Source organism: Abramis brama (genome assembly GCF_963993115.1).
Source record: "Abramis brama genome assembly, chromosome: 8".
NCBI lineage: Eukaryota > Metazoa > Chordata > Actinopteri > Cypriniformes > Leuciscidae > Abramis > Abramis brama.
This window is the reverse complement of record NC_139970.1, coordinates 41,242,766-41,267,747: the sequence shown is the minus strand read 5'-3', so window position 1 is coordinate 41,267,747 and position 24,982 is coordinate 41,242,766. Positions and strand designations below refer to the sequence as shown.

At 38.3% G+C, this 24,982-nt stretch overlaps 1 long non-coding RNA gene across 1 annotated transcript; it reads left to right on the top strand.

Moving 5' to 3' along the window:
- Positions 1 to 459: 459 nt before the first annotated feature.
- LOC311088919 lies at positions 460 to 6,480 on the top strand. Its single transcript, XR_014607583.1, has 3 exons — positions 460 to 553; positions 4,642 to 4,716; positions 6,347 to 6,480. It is a non-coding gene; the product is annotated as an uncharacterized lncRNA (long non-coding RNA).
- The last annotated feature ends 18,502 nt before the right edge of the window (positions 6,481 to 24,982 follow it).

The following is a 24,982-nucleotide window of genomic DNA, read 5'->3' as shown; positions in this document are numbered from 1 at the left end:
TATAATAACAAATAACAATAAAATATTACAACAAGGTGCTAAGTAATGGATAAAAATAAAAAGTATGTGTATATATATATAAATGTATGTGTGTGTATATATATATATATATATATATATATATATACTGTATATATATATATCCTATCATTTATCCTCAGTTTTTCTTCCTCTCTATGCTGTTCTCATTTTCTTCTCTCCTCTTTTTTCTCATCTCACGTCATCTTATCTCCTCTCCACTTTTCTACTCTCATTTTCTCCTCTCACAATCCCTCTTTGCTCCTCTACTCGCATTTCTCTTCTAATATTTTTCTCATATCTGCTCTCTTCTCCTAAATTTTTCCTCCTTTCCCTCTCATTCTCTCCTTCGCTCTCTTCTCTTCTCTCTTCCATCTCATCTCATCTGATCTCATAGCTGCTCCTTTCCTTATTTTCCCTTCTCCAAGCGTTTCTCATCTCCTCTCATGTCATGTCTTGTCTCATCAGATGAGTTTACAGTGAGAGAGCCAATTTGGTCGTGAAGCTTTTCTGATGGAGTCCATCATCCAAAGCTGTGAGTAAACATGAGCGCATGACCACCTTCTCTCTCTCTCTCTCTCTCTCTCTCTCTCTCTCATTGGTTGTCTGCTGTAGGGGCCGCTGGTAAATAATGTCTGGTGAGAACAGCGTGCCCGCGAGCAGGGTGAGAGTCGGACCACAGCGCACTCCTGGGGCTCCATCAGTCTATCTATTCTTCCCCCGTTCTCTCTCCTTTCCTCTTTATTTCATTCCTGTCTTTTTCCTCGGCCCGACACATACACAATTCACGTGACACCTGCCTTTCCATTTGCTTCACAGGCACACACTAGCCCCCCCCCCACCCCCCCACCCCCCACCCCCCACACACACAGTCAGGTTCGCTATCTTTGTGGGGACTCTCCATAGACGTAATAGTTTTTATACTGTACAAACTATATATTCTCAACCCTTACACTAACCCTATCCCTAAACCTACCTATCACACACAACTTTTTGCATTTTTACATTTTCACAAAAAAAAACAAAAAAAACATTCTATATGAATTATACGCTTTTTTCCTCACAGAGTCCTCAATTTAGAGTCCCCACAGTGACACGAATCCCCATTAATCTGTGTGCATTAAGGTTGAAGTCCCCACCGGAATAGAAAAACACACACACACACACACACACACACACACGCACACGCATACGCATATGTACACATACGTACACACACACACACACACACACGTACACACACACACACACACACGTACACACACACAGGCACACACACACAGGCACACACACACACAAACTAACACGTACATAAGAGGCCAGATTCAGATTCAACAGGACTGTTTTGCAACAATTTGTAAATTATTACATGAATAATTTTGAGTAATTATGCCTGTTTATTTTCTGATATATTAGAATAATTTTTTTCTCATCTGATTAGACATACAGTACATTAGTATAGTTATATAGACTGCCGGATTAAGTTCAATAGTCAGAATTTTCCCATACAAGAAATTAAGCAAGAATGCATTATATTAATCAAACTTGATGGTAAAGACATTTAAAATGTTACAATCTAAAAATAAAATTCAAAAATAAATGCTGTTCAATCCTAAAAAATGTATTACCGTTTCCAAAAATAAATTAACAACTGTTTTCAACATTGATAATTATAAGAAATGTGTCTTGATTTCTGAAGGATCATGTGACACTGAAGACTGGAATAATGACGTATATCAGATTGCTTTTTTCAAGTAACTAGTAAAAGTTACTGACACTACTTTTAAATTTACAACAATTTATCTGAGTTGCTTTTTCAAATAAGTAATGCAAGTGACTTTGTTTTTCCATGTATCGACTGACATCTCTCCTGTCCTGCTGCTGAGAGAAATCAGGAGTAAGTGCAGAGGCGTTGTGTGCACTGTGTGAACACGATAGTTATTGTAGTTCAAGGCTAAATTTGAGCATTTACTCTGTTTACTCATTTACAAATACTCTGTATTTTTCTAAGTAAAAACAGTAAAATGCAAACTAAATCAAAATATTACACAAACCTGCAATAAGTAAATGTTAAATTACACAAATATACTTTATGCATTTAATCTCACTTTCGATGATCCAATACAACCATATTAATAAGCAAAAATGACTTTAGATAAACATCCCATTTGTGTTTCATATTTAGTTTTTATTACTGAAGTAAGAGTGTTGAACTTTCTTCTCCTGCATCCTATTCTTCTGAAATCCAGAATGGCAGCGCAGCTGAAAGGTTTGTTTGAGCTGTGCTCTCTACTTTACAGGCGTGAAATAGCATTTCCTTCAGCCTGAGGCTTATTCATTTCACTTTTAGTGTGAAAGGGCCATAATAGCCTTTAATTTGCCAAAAATATAACTCTTTTTGTTAGTAAAAGCAAACAAGCAAGCCTGGCCCAGGTTAGAAAAAGTAACGCAAAAGTAGTGCAACATTACGTTCCATAAAAAGTATGTTTTTTTAGGTAGTAACACAATATTGTAATGCATTACTTCTAAAAGTAACTTCCTTCAGTTCAAATTTGAATTGCTTGTCTGCAACCTGTTTCCTAAATCAATTCAAATGCAATTCAAATTCAGGAATTTGACACTCCTGATGAACTCCTGATGAAGGTCGTGTGACCAAAACGGTCGTTGTGCATTAATAAAAAATTAATTTAAATTGCAAGTTAAGATAGTGTGCGGGAGTTCCTTATATGTTGAAACGACCTATTTGGTCTTATTATCCTACGTACCTATTACTTACAGGTGTGCGATGGAGTTTGTGCACAAATTCAGGAATTTAAAAGGCATTTTTGATTTATTTCTGATGCACACTTGCACTTCCATCTGCTTTCAGAAACACACACACACACACACACACACACACACACACACACACACACACACACACACACACACTGATCTCCTCAGTCTCTCCCTCAGTCTCTGCAGTGGGTTGATTAATGTTAGCTGGCTTTGCTCATGAACTTTCAGCGCCTCCAAAGTGCTAATAACAGTGTGTGTGTGTGTGCAATGCTCCAGTTCAGAGCCAGTCACTGAATTGATTTGCTCATTTATTTAAGGCAATATGAGCAAATTTGTCCAATAAGGCAGAGGGAACAGACCTTTTTCTGTTTGTGCTGGATCCACATCCCGTAATTACTGTTTCACTGTGCGAGATGGACTCCAGGAATCTGGGAAGCAGACAGTATTATGCCAATCAAATCGCTATAAAAGAACATTGAGGTTGATTTATAGCTGAGCCGGCTGACCATGACTGTACATGCGCCGTATATATATTCACACGGGATCAGATCCCATTAAAGAAGCTCAAGTATATGACATTCATTAGATGACAGGACTCATGAAATGCTTAGAAATATCATCTATTGGTAATATGTGACGACATCTGGGCTGCTTATGAACTTTGTTGTTTGTGACGCTGTTATTTTCTTACATTCAAACATTATTGCAGGGTGTGCAATGCTGTATGTCCTCTAATAGTGGTCTGTGAGGAGACCTGCAAAGAATTCTGGGAGATGTTTAGGACAAATGAAGATGTTGCAAAGGTGACCTGCCGTGTGGTCAATGGTAACTTTACACTGAAAGCCACAAATAAATGGATTTCATATAAAGCCAGGCAATGAAAGACCTTAATTTCAGCCGTCAGGTGTTTGATTTCCACGCTGGAGAATCTGTGCTTGTGCTGGGAAGGATTTTAAACCAGCTAACACGGTAACACTTAGTTACAATAAGGCTCATTAGTTAACATTAATGTATTAACTAATGTTAACAAGATTTTAATAAAGTATTAGGAAATGTTGCAATGAACATTAACAAAGATTAATAAATTCTGTATACTTGCAGTTCATTATCATGTTAACTAATATTAACTAACAAACCTTATTGTAAAGTGTTACCGTTTTTTTCTTCTTGATTTTACAGGAAAATCTCATGAAACTGGTCTAGAACATGTTCTTCTGATATTTTAAACCAAAATCATATTTTTTTGCTTTAACATTATTTTCATGACAGATACGCGTCAATCTACAAATGAAGCGTTCAGATGCAAAAGCCTCCAAGTGCCATCTGAAATTTTCTTCTAGAATGATCATTTTTATCAAGCTCGTATATTTAAATTCAGTTATTTCACTTAAATGGCAATGAAAATTACCTATTAATTGTCATTTAAGTGAAATTACTGAACTTAAATATACGAGCTTGATAAAAATGACCATTCTAGAAGAAATTTTCAGATGGCACTTAGAGGCTTTTGCATCTGAACTCTTCAAATGTGCAAAAGTAATGGGAAAAAATGGAATAATGATGCTGAAAATTCAGCTTTGATCACAGGAATAAATGACATTTTAAAATATATTAAAATAGAAAATAGTTATTATAAATTGTTAACTGTTTACAGTATGTTTGATCAAATTAAACGCAGCTTTTTCAAAACCATTAAAACATCGTTTGAATGGCAGTACTGTAATGTGAATTTAGGGGAAGATGTGTTAATTGTCATGAAAATAAAACAATGCCAATCAAAAATGCTCCTAAACAAAACCAAGTAAAACCCTCGTCATATATACCTATATTTATCTGTTCTCACAGAAGAAAAACAGTGAGAGGGAGAGAGATTGACAAGAGACGAAACCTGCCTTCCATCAGCCTCTAATTGGAGTGAAGGTAAGCTTGATTCTGGATGGCAGAACAAGTGATCTAATAAGAGAATGTGTCCCGGCTAATAAACGACGCCTTTAGAGGTATTATGAAACGCAGAAGAATCCCAGTGATCTTAATGCTGCAAGAGAAGCAGGAAACACTCGTGCCAATTAATGCTGTTTCTCCATGCCGCTCTGTCCACATCCCCCATTACTGCTGTTTTCGGACACAGAGGCCCAAACCCCTCGTTAAGGGCCAGAAGTGTTCAGCCCACCAGCAGAGGCACAGCTCAGCACACGACGTGTGTGTCGACCGCCAGCAATTAGCAAAGGTGTGGAGACAGGACTTTGGGCCATTACAATGCAAGGGCCGGAGCGGACCTGATCATGGCTGCACAGCGCAGACGGTCTTTGTTAACCCTGGAGGTCAAACTTGCTTCACTTTAGCTAGTATAAGACAGTGTTTGTGTAACTCAAATCAGCACCATGGACAGAGCTCTCACTCACATGAGCAGGAAGTGCAGGGGTGTTGTTAACCCGAGTAATTTTGTAGACCGAATGAATTGCATAATACAAAATGCAGCATTTCATGACAAAATGTAGTTAAACTTTAAAGGGAAAGTTCACCCAAAAATTTAAATTGTCATCATTTTCTCACCCTCATGTTGTTCCAAAGCTGTATGTGTTTCTTTCTTCTGTTGAACACAAAAGATGATATTTTGTATAATGTTTGTAATCAAAAAGTTGACGGGAGCCATTGACTTTTTTTTCCCACTATGTAAGTCAATGGGTGCTGTCAACTGTCCGGTTACAAACATTCTTCAAAATATCTTCTTGTGTTCAAGAGAAGAAAGAAACTCATACAGGTTTAGAAGAACTTGAGGGTGAGAAAGTAATGACAAAATGTTCATTTTTGTGGCGAACTATCCCTTTAATGAAGAGACAGAAAGACAAAGGTCAGTTGCATAGTAATGGTGGAGTTGTAAAGTCAGAAGTTTCGTGCACAAGTTTCTTGCATTTCTTACATCTAACAATTAATGTATTTATGGTCCACAAAATGCACATTTCATAGATGGTATATGCATTTTTATGGACTTTTCTTAGTGTCAGTGTAAAAAATGATATGATCAATAAGTCATGGCAATGTTTTTCCATTACTTTAGCCCATCAAATATGAGTTGAAATAACTTGCCAATTTGATTATAGTTAAAAAATTAAGGAAGCAAGTTACTTAACGTAAAGGGTTAGTTTGGCCAAAAATGAAAATTCTGTCATTAATTACCTTCGTTCATCTTCAGAACACAAATGAAGATCTTTTTGATGAAATCTGAGAGATTTCTGTCTCTCCATTGACAGCTACGCCACTACCACTTCGATGCTACCACTGAAGAGACTTGATCGCTTTGTGATCAACAGATTGAATTTAGGCTTTTATTTACATATAATCAACTTACACATCCGTTGTGGTGAACAGAAGCTCAAGCATGTTCGCTTTTGTTTGTGAGATTTTGGGGTGAACTAACCCTTTAAGTTCAATCAGGGAGATTTTTTTACAGTGTGGGGGGCCAAAAATCTGAAACTTTGGGGCCCCCAAACATTATTAACCCTCCTCAGAGTATGTGTGAATAAGTGTGCGCTTTCCCTCTTTAATGCAGGCAGTGATGAATCTCTTGACATGCTTGAGACGATGACGCGCAGCACCGATGCGGCCTTAATTTGTCTGCGAGGACGTGTGAACATCCCGGGGCCGCTGTTGTTGTGTCTGTGATGGCCTATCAGTCCTCCTGCTTATCTACAGTTCTACCGCGGAGAAAAGAATCAGTCATTTACATCCTCCGGGCCGATATCAGAGGGGTAATGAATGGCTTTAGTCCCATAAACTGCGTCTCTCTCCCTCTCGTCTCTGTGTGGAGTAAATTAGTATCAGCGTCGGCACACTGTGTCTCGGTGTAAAAGCGTCTCTCTGGCGCTTTTCCTGTTATTTGCCGGACAGGCGTCTGTGATTTCATTAACACCACTTGTCAGCCAAACACAATGGGGTTCCCACCTGGCAGCATTTTAGCACGGACACAAATAAACGTGCTCATTCACGCGCTCTACTGTATGACAAACACAAAGAGCATGCTGCCCTTCGCGCGGCGCCGCACAATAATGTACAATTTGTTTAATGTCCCTCCTGTTTCAAGACAGCGAGTGACGCGTGTTATTTGTGTTCGCCGCAGACGACACAATGGGGGAATGTATCCGCGTGCCAGGCTCCGTTCTAAAGGGCTGCCTTCCAATTGATTAGGCGGCTTGTGAAACAAACCCGCTAGAGAACGGCAACATGCCACTGGTGAGTGTTGGGAACGTTGCCAGAGTCGGCGGGCGAATCAACGTTCTGCCAGCGCTACGGTGGCAGCTGTGAATGGAGAATATGTCAACTTCTTGGTTAAAGCCGCAAATCCCAGAGTCTGAGAAACTGCCAGACGTGCTGCTTTAGTGTCTTTGAATTTGGTTGCCGTGAAATTTGCACAGTAAGAAAAACATATCCCATTCCCTACCCTCAATCCTAACCATAACTTATCCCTAAAATAGGAGGAAATGTGAATAACACTGATGTAGATGCACCTAACCCTGGCTGTAAGCATAAACTTGACATGTACTGTAAACTTAAAGGGATGGTTCGGAGTAAAATCAACCTAGGGTCCTTTGCACCATGACCTCGAGCCAAACACCCCAACACAACCCTTTGCAAAAAACCCTTGGTTGAACATTATTAAAGTTAGAGCTTATTTAGAGATATCAGCCGGATGGCTTAGTGCAGGCGCTAATGGATCCAAGGATGTATCTCGTAAATTACCCCACTAATAATGCCCAGAATGGCACCAAACTTCTACAGTAGCACAAATAGGTTCTGTACTCATAAAACGAGGCATTGGAAAGTTTGTACATCAGGAGATTATTTAAATAACACTTGCCTGACGGCTCATGCTATCGCTAACCCGGACGTCGACGTCACTTCAGTGAGTTGAGAAAAGCATGTAAAAGTCCTGGCAGAAAGCGATGCATAAGGATGTAGTGTAACAACGAATTATTATTTTTTCCGAAGTGTTGACAACTTAGTGTTAACTAATAATTGTTATAAACTGGTACTACCAACAATTAATTAGTGCATTCCTGGAACTGGGCGTCGTTACACTACATCCTTATGCATCGCTTAGTGGGGTAATTTACGAGATGCATCATAGGATCCATTAGCGCCTGCACTAAGCCATTCGGCTGATATCTCTAAATAAGCTCTAACTTTAATAATGTTCAACCAAGGGGAAAAAGGCTTCTGGGGGGTGTTTGGCTCGAGGTCATGGTGCAAAGGACCCTAGGTTGATTTTATTCCAAACCATCCCTTTAAATCTGATTGATTGGACTGTTGTTCCAATATGAAACTCCAAGAACATGTTGTAGTTCTGCGGTTCGGTTTATGGTTTAGGATGGGAGTGAGCACTTATGCAGGTAATTTTGTAGTCAGGGAGTCTATTAAAGAATTAGTTGAAAAGTAAGCTGTTATCAGGAAATGACATGCATGTCAAATTTTATGTGTACAATAAATGTTTAGCTTTTTTCAAAAACATCAGAGCACCAATAATCAACATGTCCTTTGGGAATAGACTGCACTGATAAAAGCATCACATTTTAATGCTTATCCAAAGCATACATACAGTAGATGGCCTCTATTAAGGTAATGCATTACCATTGCATTTTTATCATTTTACATGTTCTGGCCAGACAACCAAGGCCGTATCCATGTCTTGAATTTGCCTTTTTATTTAAAGGAATTTAATAATTAAAGGATCAAAAGTGATTTAAGGGAAGAAAGAAAAATAAATAAGAATGGTAAAATAAGTTCTACGTAGGTCTAATTGTAGTTATGAAGTACATCATATTTAAATTCACGCTTATTTGTATGTCTAATATGTCAATAGTTTGAAACGTGTCTTGTCTCGTTAAATTCGGTTATGCATTACACAAATCATGTAAATAATAGCGTATTTTAATAGCGTAAGGAAGAACTAATCACTGGATTTGCCAAAGTTTCTCAGGTTAGTGGCATCAAATCATCAAAGTTTTCAGAGTTTTATTTTAGACTTTTAGTAGAAATTAAACTCATTATCTATGAGTAGGACAGTATATTGTGCCTTTTTTTGCGTTATGTTTGTGGAATAATCAGTACTTCTTATTTTTGAATATACATACAAATGTTTTTCATTATCATTTGTTTTTATCCAGTAGTGGCCGACCACTGATGTACAGTTGCATGAACGATTGGTATTTCCCTAAACGACGTGCACAAATCTTCTCTCATCCAAGTGGACGATGCTTGGCCAGAATAAGCTGTGATACGGACCAGACGTTTTGCCGTAAGTGTGCATAAGGCTAGTATTTAGCAGACACCTTTTCTCCGCAAAGAAATTCAGAGGGATTTTTCTAGGAAATACCCCCAAGGGCAACCTGGGGTTAAGTGTCTTGCTCGAAGGGGATGTAGGTGGGAGAACTGGACTTTGCTCCCAGGAAACCCCTTTACATTGTGGGTCACTTCTACATGGAATTGAACCTGCAGCCTTTGCATTTGCTGACTAGATCCTTAATGGTTACATCTGGGCCCACACAGAATCTGCACCACAGAAAAGCTCTACATCACTGAAAACAATTATTTATTGGTTTAACTTAAAGGGATAGTTCACCCATAAATGAAAATTCTGTCATTAATTACTCACCCTCATGTCGTTCCAAACCCGTAAGACTTTCGTTCATAATAAAATCTGAGATTTCTGTCCCTCCATTGACAGCTAAGCAACTACCACTTTCAAGCCCCAAAAAAGGTAGTAAAGACATCATTAAAGTAATCCATGTGTGACTCCAGTGGTTTAACCTCAATTTTATAAAGACTTTGTTTGTGCAAAAAAACATAATTTACTACTTTATTTACAAAATATGAATCTCCAATGCTCCTTCACGGTAGCACCACGACGCATGTGTGTTGTGTTGATGTGAGAGCAAGGCGTTGGAGATTGAAAGCGTCAGTTGCGTAGCTGTCAATGGAGGGACAGAAATCACACAGATTTCATCAAAAAGATCTTCATTTGAGTTCCGAAGATGAACGAAAGTCTTAATTAGTTAATTAAACAAAGAGTAATTAATGACAGAATTTTCATTTTTGGGTGAACTATCCCTTTAAAAAGTAAGTAACCTGGGTGCCTTAATTCTGTGTTCATTGGGGAAAAAAAAGTTTGAGTTAATGCAAAAAATAAAATAAAAATCTCTCTCTCTCTCTCTTTCTTTCTGAACGCAAAATTTTAAGGCAAGGATACTTACTAGTTAAAACAATAAATCATTTTACAGTGAGATTGACATGTTTATTTATTAAATATTGGATTAATTAGAGTGTGCTTTTTGCGACCAATAAGGTGGTAGCACTCATTCTGCAGAATTTTGTCGATTTCTGCCCCCCCCCCCCCAAAAAAAATCTGTGCATAATTGCAAAAAAGTCTGTTTTTTCAACCATCTACATCAACTGCAGCATTTTCTCATAGAATAAAGGCAACTATTAGCCGTTTATTGGAGTGATTTTCCTTATGTTAACTAAAAAGGTTTCCAAGCCGAGTGAGAACATCTCAGAGCTTTGGTCCGAGCAAAGCAGCATTTGATTATAACCTTTTAGACACAAATCAGTGAGGGCACCCGGCGCCTATTATTATTGTTGTTTTTCCCCCCTTTTTTATCATAGCAATGATATTCATAACCGTGAAGTATTCTGGAATACACTTTCCACATTTCGCTTGAGATTAAGACACTTAGCAATTAACAATCAGTAATCAGTCTGTTTTTACAAATTTTACTTTCTGCAATGATTCTCAGACTACTAATTTAATCACATTTCAAAATCTGTGCCACAGGATGTGATAGAAGTGAATCAGGAAGCACTTAAAATATTGATTGCCAGAATTAGCCCACAGGTCAGCCCAGGGCCAGAAACACAACTCAGGGCTCGGAGAGGGCAGCGGCGCGCCATAATGGGGGCCAGGCACTTCCAGACTACACTCGAGTTTGCAATCTGTGATTAGTGGCCACTTCAAAATGCGTGCATGCTTCGAAGCACAATCTCTCTTTCTCTCGCTCTCCGGCGCTGGCTAGTAAAATAAAAGTTGGTGATTGGATAAACAGCACCAGATTACTGTGCTGGAAAATGAAAACATATGCGCTATTTGCATGTTAATGAGCTGGTGAGGTCTGAGAAATAAATGGCTCTCGAAATGCACAGGCGATAAACAACAACAGCTCGGGTCTGAATAATACACTAAATGACCATGTTGGCTAGAAGGGCTGGGCGATATAGCTGAGAAAAATTATATCTCAATCATTTTAGATACGTATATCTTGAAATTGGCTGTGAAATGGCTTAAAAGGGTGTTTTTTTATTATAAAACTTTCTCAGAAACTTGACATATAAAATACTATAAAGATATTTGCACCCGATATATAAAGATCTGTTTTTTTTATGCCACACAAGGACTTCTGTGAACATTTTTAAGTGATGATGACACAAGCAATAACCATTGAATCAGTTTTGAATTGATTAATTGACATGGACAATTTAAATCGATTCTCAAATACGTATGAAACTTGCCAAAAACAATGGCATTTTTAAAGTTTAAAGACAATATTTTCATTGTTGCATAAATAATTTTGCGTAAAGTCATATATTGGGAATATTCAGTATCAGATATATAGATAGATAGTATATACAATAGGGTTATGCACATACTGTTGGCCTGTGTTTCTTTAAGTATATATATATATATATATATATATATATATATATATATATATAATATGCATTATTTATCTTTGCTGATGTATATATATATATACATGTATATATATGTATATATACATATATATCAGCAAAGATAAATAATGTATGCATGTCACTATTCTGTCCATATAGTACACTGTTTACAATGGGAGTAATATGCACATGCATGTGACATATTTATTGTTATTGTTATATGCACATCTGCAGTATGCAGACAAACTTACTGAATGTTAAAGCTTCATGTTTCCAATCATTCTGAGAATATCACGCATCAATAAGCCACGCGTGAAATTAATGCACGGCTAAACAAGAGGCGGGTGCGCTTCGGGAATCGCTGTTCAATTAAACGCAAACGAATGGCGTCCAATGCAAAAGGGAGTATGGACGCGTACACAGAGTGACAACGTCTCTAATTCAGCAGCGCTTCATGCTATACAATTTAGTTAATGCGTTTTCTCTTGCTCTTTAAAACAGTCCTGCATTCAAATGTGCCAGCGTAATCTCTATGACAGAAGTCATTAATTATGGTCGTCAGACGATCCTTGTTTCTTCACAACATCTCTGATTAAAATTTCACACTTTGCAATGATGTGCGATGGAGCCACTAGCTGTGAAATTTCCCAACGCAGTCAATGAGCTTCACTTCGTATCCTTCAGAAATTCATCAAGCAGAAAAAAATGATGACTTACGGCCTGCCACAGTCAAATCAAAGCCCTTAAGTGCTTGAGGAAAAGCTTTATTTACATGCAAATGGTAATATATCTGGAGTTTGTGTTCATTAAAATATTGTGCAAATGAGGGAACAACAAAGCAATAACTTCTCTTCTTATTCATGGGTTCAAATTTCATATTTGGGAAGTTTAATTAAGCAATAGATTACGTTCTGAAGGGAACGTTGGACCTAATGAATCCCGCGAGACTGCCGATAAACACGGCAATAGTATCAAAGCATCCGTCTCTTTAATGGATGGGTAAATTAGGGATGTAAATGCTCTTGGGTGCTTCTTTGCATTGCTCGTGGGAATGTTTACCAGATAAAGATGACACTTACATAACCTGCATTATACGAGGCTTCTTTATTTATTTAACTGTTTGTTTTGAGCTTGTGAATACTATTTTTGGTATGCTAATGAAGGACAAGGACAAATGACACTGAGTTTATATCCTCCTATATGTCACTTAATGAGAATGTATGTTGGGATGTGGCACAATGTGTTAAAGAAACTATCTAAAGCTGGCTAGTATCTGTCATCACTCGGGTTAGGGCTTTGTTCAGTGCTGTGTTGTGTACGTGTGCGTTGTGCAAACTTTTTACAGCATTAAAACGAATGCATATACCCTTTACCATACTTTCAAAAAGGAATTCTTATCATGGAAATAATATACTTAAGTGAGAACTGATTGTAATGTTTTCAGACACTTAACTGCATGTTATTTACAATTAAATGAACATTTATTATTGTTTAAATTAATATTAAATTCAATTTGTTCAGTTAGTGCTTTTGCAATTTCATATGTAATTTCATAATTACCGTATTGTCTTTGAAATATGGTTAAAGTGAACGTATTGACAAGCATTTATGGCTAATTAAAATATACTTTATGTCACTTCTATTGATGTCCTGTATTTAAATATATTTGTAATTACTCGTGTGTAATTTTTAGGCTGCCGTTTATTATATATCAGCTTTAAATGTTATCAAATAACACTTTAAAGTTAAAAATGATACATCAAGATAAGTGTACTTCTTTAAGAAACAGTCATGAAAGTGTACTCTCTTTAAATACATTTAAGTGGCCTTTTATTTGATTAATATTATATTATCTGCAAGTACTTTAAAAAATAGATTTGAAGTACACTATGGCCTGGTTTCACAGACAGGTCTAAGATTAAGCCAGGATTAGGACATTTAAGTAGCTTTTATAAACATTTTATTAAAAAAAACATTACTGGTGTGCATCTTGAGACAAAACAATGACACATATTTTAAGATGTCAGTGCAAGTTACTTTCAGTTAAAACAGCTCAAACATGCATATTACTCTGGATTAGACTTAAGCCTTTATCTCTGAAACCCTTGGTATAAGTTCACATTCAATACATTTAAGCACGCTTAAATGATTTTATATACATTTTTTTCATAATTTAGAAATAAAAGGATATTTTGTACCCTGATTTTACCCCTCTGATTTGAACGCTCTGTTTAAAGGGGCGTGTCTGCTGTGTTTTGAGATAAGAGATTGATTGTGTAGTGTAGACAGCATTATTGATTATAATGGCGAGAGTCCAGAACTCAGTCCCTGATAAACTAGCGCTGTATGATTGACAGCTCCAGTGATTATAAACGAAGCATTCTTTGATCGCTTTCTATATATAATTTAATCACAATTTAAATAACAGATTATTTTTACATTCTACTAAGAGAAACAATGTGAAGTTGATCGTTTAGTCTCTGATGCGTAAACCGCAATAAACGATTTTGAGACAAGGAATGTCTGACTGTATATGAATCATATTCAATTAGGCATTAGAATTAACACGGTTTCTTACTGTCAGTCCATATCTATCCATACCAAACCTGCGCTGAAATTGAATTATGACTGATTTACCAAAGAATCCACAGTGAAATGCACCGAACAAACAAATAATGCTCTGAGACATTCACATAGTTGAAAATAAAGAACCACTTTCCTAGCATTCGGATCCTTTGGAAGGTAATGTTATTGTTAGTCCAGTGATCCTGTATCTCTCTTCTCATCTCAGTAACGCTTCAGTGGGCGGGGCTAAAGACGTGATGATGTAGAAGTAGGCGTTGATCTGATTCTGCACTATTACATCATAATGTGACAAAATCTGAGACAAGTCATTTTCGGAGTTTGGTTTCAATAAAAGCTGTTTTTGGACTAACAAGGAAATTTTGAGTTCTGAAACTTACAGGATGTTTTTATAGTACAATGACCTCTTACATGTCAAAACATCAAGGAAAATTTGTTTTCTCAATTCATGACCCCTTTAACTTATTGCAGACAAGTAGTTTATATACTGTGTGTGATTTGAAAACTTTTCTATCCATCTAAATTCAATGAATAAAAACATTTTAAGTCGATAAATAATGCAACTTTTTCCTCTTTTAAAACCCCAGGCCTGAGGATTGCGGGAATCTGGCTTTCCATCTTCACTTTTACCAGCCGGTAGAACAATGAAGTCCACACCTCTGTTTGAATCCATCCTGCAATTTCTGAAACAGTGGAGTCAGTGAACCCTGCTAGACCGTGTGATGGAACTGTGCGATACGTGCCTTTGGTGTGGAGCTCTCATTCGTGAGCATTGTTTATCTCTGTAAGGCCCAGTTGATTGCACGGCTCCCCGAGACTCGGCGGCCCCCGCTGCGCTCAGCGGTGTGAAGACGTCGAGGCCAGTTGAGTGGTGGTCAGTAGCTGTCAATCACAATGCCAGGGATCAGGTACTTTCCATCATTCTGAAGCCCTGCGTTAGATTCTAGGCTCTTCTCTCTCTCATCTGGTGTTTGAGACGATATGGTTGAACTGCTCCTAATGGATTTGGCTGAGGGCTTGATTTTTCACTAGACTTCCTCATATGTTTGGACTACAGTGTGTTTTGACATCCCACTCTCATTCAAATTTCACATTTCAACACATTCGTCAACGCACACAAATAATTTTTTCAGCTTAATGCATTGAAAATATTTAATCCATTGCATCCATTTAATCCAGCATCCATTTTTTCCCATCATTCTTTGGCTAGCATCACATTATATTTGATCACTTTTGTATTCATGCAAATGCTTTAAATGCATTCAAGAATGATAAGACAGAAAAGTGCAGTACTGGCGAATCTCCTGTCTGTGTGACACACACACGCGACTCGTGCGCACAGAACGCTGTTTCGGATAATGCTTGAACGGACAAAAACACACAAAATTATGTACAATTATTTTGTTGAGTATCCTCGCAAGCACAGTCTTATGAGTTAAATTAAGTCTTAAATGAATGTTCAGATCCATGTCATGTGTGTCAGGTCTTAAAGTGACAGCAGCCTAATAAACCTGTGACTGTCTGTCATTAATGTTAATCAAAGAACAAAAGAAAAAGACAAAATCACTCACTGCTCTTGACTGATAACTTTTGTAGCTTTAATAAGGTTTAATCTATATGTAAGCAATAAGGTAAGAGAGGCTGTGCTGCATCGTGAATAAGTAACGGCTGAAGGGCGTTGTTAGGCATGACGCGAAGCGGAGTACCTTATTGCTTTTATAAAACGGTTGCCACACAATACAAATATTAAAGCCGAAAAATATTTATCTATGCAACTTTCATGAAGTAAAATCACTAAAAGCATTCCTTCCGCTGGAAAAAATAGTCCCTGACCGTAAACAGCAACAGAAGTTACATACATTATTTCGCCAATAGATGGCGGCAAAGAGTGTCTTATGAATGAGTCAGTCAGTAGAGAAGACTTTTATATTGAAAAGACTCAAACTTGTTTTCACGGAGAAGGAAGACCATCTGACAGATGACACGGGAAAACACCTTAACGGTTAACGTTAACTGTTAAAAGGACAAGATATCGAAGCGGACATTAAAACGGAATATTTTATTATGAATATAGTCTGACCTGAAGGAAAATGCAATGTCTATTGTGAATGCAGGTAACTTTACACTCGCTTTCTCACAATACTCCACTATACTGTAGCTTCAATGGACAATATCAATGAGAACGCACATGTGTTTAAGTTGCTAAGAGTGGTTGCTAGGGGTGTTGTAGTGATACATAGAACAGTTGGGTGAAGCGGTCATAGCCGTGTTTTATCGTGAATGAAGCACAGCTATTGACCAATCAGAATCAAGGATTGAAACTAACCGTTTTATAATTAATTATAATTTATGCAGTGAAGACTGTAAACTGTTTGATAACTTTATTCAATTTCTGTACCCTACCTGTTAGACCTACCTGAAAATCTTAAAGCACTGTTTACAAGGTTACATGGGTAAAACCCCCCGAAAACAATAATTTTGTGCATTTTGACAGGGCACTTAATAAATCTGAACTGGTCTGACACTAGAAAAAAATTTGAGTCCTGATATTTTGAAGGGAATATGTAAATATGGCATTTATTACAATGGAAGATTGTTAGAAGGATGTAGAAGTTGTTAAAGCCTAATAAATGTAAAAATGCATAGCTTTCAGTTATACTCTAATGCTGAATGGCTATAATTAATGGCTAAAATTAAGAGAAAAAAATCGATTTCATAGAGGCATCAGTCGCAGTACTGATATCGGTGATGCCTTCTTTCATAAAAAGATGCCATTAAACAAATATTTAAAATAGGCAACTGTCTTTGTTGTTTTTACATAAATTTGGAGAATAAATCATCTCTGTGCTATGTATTTTATGACATTAACTTATCAGCATACTAATGGCTAGCTTTATTATTATGCAGAAATGTTCCATATAAGTCAGTTATTAGGATTCATGACTGCAGTCGACTCACTAGGTCCAGCAATGCAGTGCAACTTTTGAGAGTCAAGCCGCTAAAAGGGGGCATATGTTTGTTTGATTGAGGATGACAGGTTGTTTTTCTCTATGCGAGCGTTTGAGGTGTCCGTGCTGCTGTATGCAGTGTGTCAAGTAAGAAGCGAGGCAATCTATTCTTTGCATGCTGTGGCCTCGCAACTGGACCCTTCGAGCCGGTGAAAACTCCCAAACACACACACATCCTCACAAAACACGTTCCCAAACCAGCTACAAACTCATTGATTATTTTATCTATACGGCGCTGGAAGCCCACGAGCCACTGTTTTTGTTCTTGAAAATGAAGTAAACAGAACGTCTGACAGTAGCGTCGTCCTTTGTGTTTCATTTGCGCTGTGGCCTTTCCGACGCCGTCACTGACCTCTTCCCTCATCTAATTTCCCCCATCACATTCAGATCAGACGGCCAGCGGTCAGCCTCATTAGGGCCAATGTTTTAAATCACCTCTCGCATGGCTCTTCGCCGGCCCGCACCCTGTCTCTCCTGAATCATCAGCATTTAAATTTGGCTCTGGTGATTGCGGTTGCAGGTGGTAATACATTAAGGGACTGAGGCGGTTGGCGGCGCTGGGCTGAAAGCACCTTTTCCTATTTGCGCTAAGTTCGCCTGTGCATTCTCAGGCATGTAGCCTCCTAATTAGGCTGCTAGTTTCGCCTGTTGTCATATTCAGCCGGGGCAATTTGGTCTGTGTTGTACAACTCGCTGATTCTATATCACAACAACAAATCTATAGGTATAAGACGGTGAACTGGTAAATTATGTCACGGGCTGGGGGAATTTCAAGGAGAGACACTGCCTTAATGCCAGGCGGGAGGACGCCACGGTTCATTTTAAGCTGAGAGCCAACGGGGACTACTTTAAACCTGCTCTTCAGACTAGAAAAACAGACCTTCAGTATAATGCAATGCACTCAAAATGGGAAATGAGATATTACAGAACTGTTAAAGTCACAGAATCAGAAGAAAACAAACACGAAATTACTTTTTAAGGATTCAAGTCACTAAATTCCCATATTGATCAACGTGTAATCCAGTGGTTTACAGAATATATTATTTTGATATTATATAAAATCTTATATATGTCTTTTATCTGTCTAATTTCTACCAAGTGACAGATACATTTTTGCCAAAATTTTGTTTTTTAAGCAAAATAATAGTTTGTTTGGATGCAAAGCCATTCACATCATCAGCAAAAGATATGGGAAGTGTCTTCTCTCAGAATTGGATAATTTTACTGTATTAATCTTCATTTTGTTATTTATATAAAAAAATATAATGCCTCGCACACCCGATTCATTTGTGTGTGTGTGTGGGATGAAGAAACCCTTCCAAGCACCGAAATTACAAAATATATTAAATAAAAGTAGTAATAAAATGGCTTAAAAAAACTGACCATAATTTAGTAATTCTGTAATTTTATTCACTGAAAAATACATTTTTTGCGCTTAACCAACCACTAAACATCTATGATGGTGAAAGCCATGAATGGATGTGTACAAAGATCCACAGTTACTTTAGAAAACATGTCACATGTTTCCCCAAATTGACTCCGAGTGCGGATAAAAAGTCGCCTGACATCCAGCCGAGGGAAAATCCGCTTGAAATGACACCAATCAGTGTGTGTGAGTGTCAGAATCTGCAGTCTTAGAGGAAAGAGAGAGTCTTTGTCCAATAGAGCTCTATCTCGTCCGCCCTCCCGAGGCTCTCTGAGGTGGGGGAAACGGATTACGGGTTTCCCCCAGCACTCGGCCTAAGGCCCATCCAGGCGCCAATCCCTCGGCTCACAGCCCATGGAGCAACCCACCAGGCAGCCAGAGAGCAAAGAGACACTGGGGACTCATCTAATTGTCCATGCTCTCAGCAGCGCTCGAGCAGCTCAGCGCCAAACGCACACTCCCCCCTCGTCTTCCTTCACCGTTCCCAAGGCAGCACCGGTCCTTCTTTCTTTTTCCCCCTCTCCTTCTCTCATTGGATGGAGAGATTTAAAACGAAGAGCTTTTGAGGTTCTTAGGGACCGAGGCCCCCAAGTCCACCTGGAGATTCAGGAGAGAAGTCCAGAAATACTTCAATCAATATGGCTGCCTGCCAGTGCCATAGCAGAATAAGAAGGTCAGAGCTCTCCACACTAGTGCTGCTGTGGCTCTGTGCGCTGCCCAAAGGACAAGCGCTCTCAAGCAGTTTGTATTCATATCTGAGTCTCAGCTTTAATAGAAAAGACACCTCCCCTGATAAATACACAGTCTAAGTTACAAACCAAGCTAACAAATAAACAAAGTAAGTCTTAAAGCAGTAGTCCACCCAAAAATATTTTATACTCTGCCTCATTTTCAATCTTCTTGCATTTTCCCCCATACTTCTTAGACCAAAAAGGAGAAGCCATACCATAAAGTATGATTCTGATTGGCTGGCAATGTTTTTTTGTTTTTTTTAAATCACGAAAGGGATTCCAATGATGTTGTTTCTCTGTTTCGTTATCGTTATAGTTGTGGTATGGATTCTCCTATTCTTTTACATTTAGATCGATATTTCAAACTATCTTTATCGTTATCGTTATCATTATAGTTAATGTCCTTGGTGTGAACGGGCCTCCATATGACTTAAGCGCTATATTTCAAGTCTTCCAAAGCTGTAGAATAGCTTTGGGCAAGGTATATTCTGAATATATGCCACATTTAGTGCCACTTTTTTGTAATGATGTCAAACCTGGCGTGTAGCATCTTGACATGATATTTTTGATTCTGAATCTGAACTAAATGCACATGAAATTTCATTGCTTTAGCAGAGGGCAAGATTATCTGTGAATTTGTATGACTTCTATACAAAGAAACCGGACACTTTCAAGAACCAAAATGACAAAAAGCGCAATAGATGTTAAATAAAAGTAGTCCATAAAACTTGCATTATATTACTTTTGAAGTCTTTTGAAGCCATAAAATGTTTTATATGAGGAACATACCCTAATTTATGAAATTATTTACTGAAAGTCTTTCTCTCTGCTACAGTTCTCAATTCTCACTTGCATTCATTAAAACATGCAAAACTTTGCAACAGATTTGAGCCCCCTCAGATTTTTAAGCTAAACCAAATTCTAAAAGACAAAAAATAAATATTTTTAAGGTGCAGCTTATCCTCGAAGTGTCCATTACTAATTAATTTGTTTCTGTAAGCCACAAAATACATGGAAGACTGAATTGATGCAAGACTTTATATTTACACTTACATTTAATCATTTAGCGGATGCTTTTATCCAAAGTGATTTTACAAATGAGGAGAGCAATCAAACCAACAATAGGGCAACAATATGCAAGTGCTGTGACTAGTCCCATTTAGTCTAGCACAGTTTACATGTAGCAAGTTTTTTTTTTTTTTAAATAGATATATAGAATAGAAAGTGTTTATGAAAAAGATGCATCTTCAGCCATTTCTTGAAAATTGCTAAAGCTCGGGTTGAGTTAGGCAGGTCATTCCACCAGCTTGGAACAGTCCAGGTAAATGTCCGTGAAAGTGATTTTGTGCCTCTTTGGGATGGCATCACAAGGTGCCGTTCACTTGCAGAACGCAAGCTTCTGGAGGGCACATCGGTCTTAATGAATGACTTTTGGTATAGGGGTGCAGAGCCAGTGGTTGTTCTATAGACAAACATTAGTGCGGCAATTAGCAGCCAGAGCCATTTTATGAGGTGAGTTATGACGTGTGCTCTCTTTGGTTCATTAAAGACTACTCTTTCTGCAGCATTCTGGATCTGTTGCAGAGGTTTGACAGTGCATGCTGGAAGGCCTGCCAAGAGAGCATTACAATAGTCCAGCCTGGATAGAACAAGAGCTTGGACAAGGAGTTCTGTAGCATGCTCCGATAGGAAAGGTCTGATCTTCCTAATGTTGTATAGGGAAAATCTGCAGGACCAGGCAGTTCTAGAAATGTGGTCTGTGAAGTATAACTGATCATCAGTCACAACTCCAAGGTTCCTGGCTGTCCTGGATGGAGTTATGGTTAACGAACCTTGCTGAATGGAGAAGTTGTTATTGGCTGAGACCACAAGCAGTTCTGGCTTTGCAAGGTTGAGTTGAAGGTGGTGGTCCTTTAATCACCAAGAAATGTCTGTCAGGCAGGCCGAGATGCGAGAAGCTACCGTCAGATAATCTGGCTGGAATAAGAGGTAGAGTTGTGTCATCAGCATAGCAGTGAAAAATCAGCATAGGAAAAAACATGTTTCTGAATGACAGATACTAGTGATATCATGTAGATGGAGAAGAGAAGTGGTCCAAGCACTGAGCCCTGAGGCACCCCAGTAGGTAGATGTTGTGAATTAGACACCTCACCTCTCCAAGACACCCTGAAGGACCTACCTGAGAGTGCGGTTCCTGAGATGCCCTTCGTCATGAGGGTTGACAGGAGGATTTGGTGGTTATCTGCGTCAAAAGCAGCAGATAGATCATGCAAGATGAGTACTGAGGATTTGGTAGCTGCACTCTCAGAAAAAAAGTACAAAAGCTGTCACTGGGACAGTGCCCTTCAAAAGGATTCTAATATGTACCATTGTACACATTTGGTACCAATATGTACATGTTTGGTACCAATATGTACCTTTGAGGGACTTAAATGCACTCTTTAGGTGCAAAGGTGTACCTTATGAAAAGGTACCCCCACAGTGACAGCTTTTGTACCTTTTTTTCTGAGAGTGTGCTCTTGCCAGTCTCAGAGCTTCAATAACCATAATATACTTTATATTATTCACAGGAAGTCAATTCCACTGTTTTCCTTGCATGAAAATGCAGGGTGATAAAGTACACCACTAGACTATCATGACTCACTGGCAAAAAATGCCACTGATATCAATGCTGTAAAATGTCATTGGTTTGTGTGTCTTGTGTCCAAGTGTGATAAAAGTGCGTTTGTGTGCATTAAATTAAATGCATACCATTTTTTCACACAAACCTTTTTCATGGCTTCACAAGAGTTTGCTGGACTACTCTAATGGTGCTTCATTTTTTGGATTAAACAACTGTGAATGTACATTTATTTGCATATTTTGTTTTATATACGTCATATTGTGGCTTTTGAACAATAGGCAATGGCATTATGAAAAGTTCTGAACTTGTGTGTTTGCGTCATTCAGACGTGATCATCTTAAGAAGCTTGATGGGATCCTGAGAATGAGGAGCAAACGTCACCGGTGTGACATCTAGGTGATGCATGGATAAAGGTCTCAACAGCGATGTTTTCCCATACGAGACCGCCCTGATTAGGGTCTCTGATTGATCTCTATTGAAGCATCACCTGACAGACTACCTGCCGCCAGGATCCTCTCAGCGAGGGATAAAATGAAGAGACATTTGTCCTGGACATATTACAAATATCACCATGTTTCCTGCTGACTGTCACACGCACACTACCTAGACCGCACGCTGACACGACTGCACACAGCGGATTGTGTGCAATGATCTGAGACTCGAGTGTGTTGAATAGTCAGTACAGAGGAGCAGCACATATTGTTTCCCGGCGATGCTGCTGGTCTCTTTCCTGTTTTATTTATTGTATCAGAAATAATGCCTGCCAATGAAGAGCTGGGAGGGTCAGGCCAGTGTGGCGTTTTCTCTGTGTGTTTGTTCACTGACGCAGGTTAATGTGGAGAACTGGAGAAACGCTTTTGTGCTTTTTTTTGCATGAATATGAATATCCGTGCGGTGCAATCGGCCAGAAGTGTATTAAACCCAGTGAGTGGAAAGAAAGCCACGAGCACCATTGTTTTGCACTTTACGCTCCAACATCTTTAAGAACAAGCAGCAGTGCTTCAGGTGTGATGTGTGTGAGTTGCTAATAATGAAATAAAACTATAAAAGGCACTTGAGTCTGCGCGTTAAAGTGCTTTTACTATGGGTACGAGCTGCTTATGGAAGCCCTTTTCACCTCAGAGTACAAACAAATGCTCATTCTTGCTAAAGAAATATTCTTACAATTGCAAGTTTATATCAAATGTAGTTCATCTCTTAACATAATTTCTCATAATTGCGTTTTTTTCCATAATTCTGACATATCTTACAATGTAACTTTTCTAGAAGTGCAACTTTATCAATCGCATGATCAACTCACAATTGCAACTTTAATTTTTACTTTATATCTAACAAAGTGATTTAATTTTTAGAATTGTGACTATCTCACAATTGCAATTTTATATCTCTCACAGTTTTTGTATTTTGTATTTGTATTTATTAAGCACCGATAAACACAACAGCAGTTGAACCATAGTGCTGTACAAATAAGATAAAACAATGAAAAGAAACAACTAAAAAATAAAAGGAAACAATACAAAATAAAATCCGCAAATTTAACATACAAAGTTTAAAAAGCCAAAGTAACAAAATAAGATTTCAATTTAGATTTAAACTCATAAACAGATGTTTTCACAGATAAGGGGAGACTAATGTGTTTTTCACAATGCGACTTTATATCTCTCAATTGTGATTATTTTTCATAATTGCAACTTTATTTTTCATAATTAATGATAAGATGACTTTATCTTACTTTCACGTCTTTGCATCTCACAGTCATGACTTTTTTTTCCTCCTGATTAACTTACAAATGCATTTAACTTTATCTCAGCATTAATTCCTTACTTTCCACACTTATTGTCTCAAATGCAATTCTATGTATGTAAACTGCAACTTTGTTTCCCATGCTTTTTTTTCTTAATGTAAACTTTATTTCACAGCAGGATGTTTTATTCTCTGAAATGGAGACAGACTTCCAATGGTGTGTGCTGATGCAATCAGAATTTAGCAAAGATACATTTTTTGATAACTGTTCCTCAACTTTCTTGTAAAAAAAGAGAGAGAAATGATCCAAATGACAAACTTCATAATAGATATTTTCCCAACAATACAAGATGAGCGGCCACTTTTGCAAAGTTCTCGAGAGGCCGAGGCTCAACCGGAGGTCGCCTTAAATCCGCTCGCTCGCGCCTTCCCCTCGTTGATCCAGAGAGATCCCACCGCGCCGGAGCCTCTGAATGGCTGACACCACCCAAATTAGACAACCCTCATCTTCTGGTACAGCTCTTATTGTCAGACTATTGTAAAAAAGAATGAGAGCTAAACTACGCGAGCCTCGCGTGGCCATCACGCCGGAGGCAGTGCAGCGAGAGGACATCTTCACAATACTCGCTAACTGAGCTATGACAGGCTAATTATTGGCCCACTGTTGTAAAATTCTCTCTACATAGGTCACTTGGACAGTGTAATTAAAAATGCATTACAGATTCTTTTTATTGAAGCAATTAAATCAAAAAAGCAAAAAGTAATTAAGCGCCGAGGTAATGATAGTGTTAGTCAACAACGTTTATTTGAGAGATGAGCTGTGTTTGCTCAGCCTCTTAACGCATTTCGCTGTTGTATTTATAGCCGGCGATTTGATGAATGTGTCACGCAAGCCTTCAGTAAGAGCCAATTATGTTGATAATGTCAAATTTTGAGCAAAATTACTTTTATGGCTGTATTGTCATCTAGGAGGTAATTGGAGGAGCGGGCTCTGAGCACGATTCAAATCGTGAAGTGTACTTTAGCGTATTACGCCATTTGAAAATACTGCCGTTCCATTTGTGCCACCAGGTTTATAATTACATTAAATTGCTTGTCTTATCAGCACTTAAAGAGCCGGGATTATCAGAGTCGGGGCTGTTCCGGCCTTGCCAAATACCTCGCGGGCGTTTGCCCACAGCCCGCGGGAAGAGAGGAGGAAGAAGAAAGAAGATAATATTCTAAGGTTAAAAACCACAATTTCCTCTTTAAAGAGGGTTCTGTGTGGAGGAGTCATCATATTAAAGCGCACAAAGCTTTGGGAGGTAAATCAGTCTGACTTTGAGTGTGGGAGGCATTAACATCCACTTGA